Source organism: Lepidochelys olivacea, assembly GCF_965140295.1.
Source record: "Lepidochelys olivacea isolate rLepOli2 genome assembly, chromosome: 24".
In the NCBI taxonomy this organism is placed as follows: Eukaryota; Metazoa; Chordata; order Testudines; family Cheloniidae; genus Lepidochelys; species Lepidochelys olivacea.
The window spans coordinates 15,572,330-15,576,939 of NC_140434.1; positions in this window are offsets into that span (position 1 = coordinate 15,572,330).

Here is a 4,610-nt window from a genome sequence, read left to right on the forward strand (position 1 = left end):
TCCAGTTTCCTTCCTTAGTATCCTCCTTCCCAGCTCTGACACCACAGAGCCTTACACCTGTGTCCCTGTTCCCATTCCTACCCTTAGCCAAACATGATTCCAACTTCCTTACTCCCATTCCCTGTTCCCATTTCCCCCTTTAGCAAAACATGATTCCAATTTTCTTACCCCCATTCCCTGTTCCCATCTCACACACCCACATGCCCATGCCCACCCCCACCCACACCCACATCACTTCCTCATTGACTACAGATTATATAGTAAAACTTGAGTTCTGCTTAGCTATACCTTAACCAATCATTTTCCTGAAATTTAACTAACCAATCCTAACATATTGTAACATGATTATGTAACCAATTATATCCCACCACCTCAATTAGTTTACACCCAGCAAAATTAATCATACAGCAGAGAGGAACAATCACAGAACCAGACAGAGATTATACAGACAAACAACAGCAAAGTGGGAACTATAATGACAAGACAATACAGAAGTGAGGATTCCACATCCCAGCGATTGATAAGTGAGTTCTTGCCAGACAGGATGCTATCAAACTAAGTTTCCTTTTACATTTTCTAGGAGGTGATAGGAATACAATCCTGTCCTGATAGTGCCTAACAGCCCAATAGCACCTTATTTCAATGTGACTAGTTTGGAATGTGAGGATGTGACCGGTCGCTTCCCAGCTTATGGCTGCCTCTGCTGCTTAGCCAAAGGCCTGAGCCTAAGAACAGGGCCTCGGACTGTCACAGTAAGAGAAGGCCCTTACACCGGCAGGCAGTGATTTTGATTCTTTCTTTTATACCTCTGTCACTAGCCAAGTGATAAGAATACACCTCAATTCTTAGAGTATCGGCCTTTACAGACAGGCCTGAATATCTCTATCCTAACAAATATTTTGGCTGTTTTTCTACGTTTTCATACATATATTGTGTTCTGTGTTGTAATTGAAATCACAGTGAACATTATTTTTTATTACAGATATTTGCACAGTAAAAATGATAAACAAAAGAAATCGTATTTTTCAGTTCCCCTTATACAAGTACCGTAGTGCGATCTCTTTGTCGTGAAAGTGCAACTTACAAATGTAGGGGTTTTTTTTTTTTGGTTACAGAACTGCACTCAAAAATAAAACAATTGAAAGTTTTAGAGCCCACAAGTCCACTCAGTCCTACTTCTTGTTCGCCAATCGCTAAGACAAACAAGTTTGTTTACATTTGCAGGAGACACTGCTGCCTTCTTCTTTACAATGTCACCTGCAAGCATGAAGGGGCACGTAAATATCTTTAGCGCATCTGGCACGTAAATAGCTTTCGACACTGGCTACAACAGTGCCATGCGAACGCCTGTTCTCACTTTCAGGTAACCTTGTAAACAAGAAGCGGGCAGTGTTATCTCCCGTAAATGTAAACAAACTTGTTTCTCTTAGCGACTGGCTGAACAAGAAGTAGGACTGAGTGGACTTGCAGGCTCTAAAATTTTACATTGTTTCATTTTTGAGTGCAGTTTTTTATGTACATAATTCTACATTTGTAAGTTCAACGTTCATGACAGAGAGTCTGCACAACAGGACTTGTATTAGGTGAATTGGAATACACTATTTGTTTTTTCACAGTGCAAATACTTGTAATCAAAAATACAGTGAGCACTGTGCACTTTGTGTTCTGTGTTGTCACTGAAATCAATATATTTTGAAAATGTAGAAAACATCCAAAAATATTTAAATAAATGGTATTCTGTTATTAACATTGCGATTAATCACACGATTAATCACGATTAATTTTTTTAAAATCACTTGGCAGCCCTAGTTGAAATTAGAAAACAGTAAAAATCTCACACTCTATCACGAGGTCTCTCTATATACTGTGCACTCCTTTTATAACAATCACATCTGCTCCTGATTATTTGATTCTTATAAGTGGTCACTTCTTGCAAGCGGAGTACAGGTATGATTTTGTCCCAGCGGTTTTGCTCCCTGGTTTTGATTGATTCTTATAACAGTGTTTCTTATAACTGGAGCGCACTGTATATCTATCAAATCTGTATAGGCCGCACCTGTATATCCATATAGCCACATATGTGTTGCCCTGCACAGGTGTTAGAGAAGGCAGGGCCCAGAAATGACCCGGCTCTAGGAGCAGGAGGTGGGGAGTAGAAACAAGTGAACGTGTTCACACAAAACTTTTTGTGATCAGGAAACACAGGTTCTGCGCCACCAAATCATCACGCGATTTTGGAGGGTTTTGCCAAATTGTCTCAGTAGAAGATAAAACCCTCAACCCTGGAATTGGTTCAGTCCAAAATGATTTTTTTGGTTTCAAAAATTCCTTTCATGTGTTGTTTTTAAATCAAAACCATTGAAAATCAGTCAGACTTGACAGGAATTTTGTTTCCGATTTTTCGGCGTTGCTGGCAAATCGGTTATTTGCCCAGCTGTGATGGGGGCTGCCCCACCCTGACCGTCCGTTTCTGGCAAGGTCATTCCCACCGGTGCAAAGATGCTACAGAAGCCTGAGCCAGCTGCCCTGCTGAAATTGGAAAGGGGCCCACAAGCGTCTCCGCCCTGCACGGATTAAGCCTGCGCTGAGCCGTGACATTAGACTGAGGCCTGGCTCCTGTGTTAGGTCCAGCCACTGGGCGGTAACAGGGGCCCGATGGCAGGATCGGGGTCAAAGCGTTTCCTCCTGGCTCCGGGTTAAAACGCTGAGCTGTGGATCCTGAAGACGAGTGAGGGATCGCAATGCTAGGAGAGCTCTGGTGTGGATAATACTGGGCAGTGGGTACTCTCCAGGCCGTGTGTTTTGCAGGGCTAGAGGGTTTGGTTTATCAATCCACACATCTCAAGGGACTGTTCTGCATGGCCAGTTTGCCCTCGTCCCTAGCTCGGGCCAGAGAACCTCCCCCAGGGGTCCCTGCACCCAGCCCAGATCTGGTCTAGATCTCGGTCATGCTAAAGCGCCATTAACTCCGCCCCTTTGTATGTGTGTCCTTAACTCTGCCCCCTTTGCAGATTTCAAGCCCAGATCTGGGGGCTGAGGTACAGTGCAGCTAAGTGAGACACCCGATCGCAATGGAAGGACTCAAAGGTTTGGAGAACCTGCCCCCTCCCTGGGGTGGTTGTTGCGAGGGTCAAGTCCTCTCCTTGGGAAGAACCTGCCCCTTATGTCCAGTGTGTATTTGTTTGGCTTCATCCCCCAGCCATCGGAGCTCGCTCTGCCTTTGTGGGGTGGGTTAACCAGCCTCTGCTCCCCAAAATCCCCTCCCCAGAGAGGTGCTGCTAGACCTGGACCAAGGCACCCCCCCTCCCTGGTGCTGTGGGAGACCCAGATTCAAGCCCTTGCTCGGTTTGATTCACACTGGGGCATCGGGGCCAGCCCTTACTGCCATGGGAGAGCCCCCACCCTGCCCCTCTGCAGCACAGCGCCCCCTATTGCTGCCCTGAGGCATCGGGGCCAGCCCTGCCAGGAGAGAGCACCTCCACCCTGCTCCCTGCAGCACAGCGTCCCCTAGTGCCGCGCTGGGGCATCGGGGCCAGCTCTGACTGCCAGGGGACAGCGCCCTCACCCTGCCCCCGGCAGCACAGCGCCCCCCTAGCGCCATGCTGTGGCATTGGGAAGACCCCCCGAAAGGGAACACAATGCTAGACACCATGTGGATTTGTAAAATACATTTTATTTCCTTCGGAATACAAAGTCTGCTGGGTTAAAGTCATTAAACAGTTGGCACCTCACGGAACGACGATACACAACGAAACGGACATAGTCGTGGAATTAATCCAGCTCTCCTGATATGTTCGCTAGCCTAATTCTACCTGGGAGCAGGGCTGCCTAAGCCAGAGGCACAATTGTGTCCTGTAACACACGTACACACGCGCACACACGATACTACAAAGTTACTGCGCTAATCCCGGCTTCAATTATTTTTTATAGTCTTCCCTATTTACATAGAAGCCAAGAACGGGAATTGTCCACACGACTTAGTGTAAATCGACGGAGGCGGTGTTCTGGGTTAGGCCGCGGCTCTTTTCCCAGCGCTGGGAGCAGAAAGCCAAGTGAGAGGGGTGGAAATGAAAGCCGATTAGAATTTACATTTTGGCTTTGGTGGCGGGGGAGCGATTCTGTGTTTTCAAACAGAAGAAGGGCTCTGAATCAGAAGAAAATGGCAAAATTTCCTGCAAAGAGAAAATTGCGGGGGTGGGGGGGGGATTTCTTTTTGGGGTCAATGGAAACTTTTTGTTTCCATTTCAGCTTTTTTATTTCCAAATTGACGTCGTTCTGGGCAGTAGAAACAGGAGTGTCGGACGTACAACACGGGCGGGAATTGGCCTGCTCTGGGGAGGCCGAAGCTGGAGAACCATGTTTGGTTTGGGGTGCTGTCCGTTCAGAAAGGGGTGGCCCGAATGGAGAGTCCGGGGGAGAGCCAGGAGTTCCAGAACGGGGGGGCGCCACGGGGCCATGGCCCCATCACTTTCTACCGGCCGTAAGGGTCAGCAATGAGTGGGGGGAGAGGGGAGCGAGGGCGGGGGTCTTGAGGGGAACAGGTGGGGTGGGAGCAGGGCCCCGGGGGAAGGGGCAGGGTGGTGGCGGGGAGAAGGGGAGGGGCGTCAGGG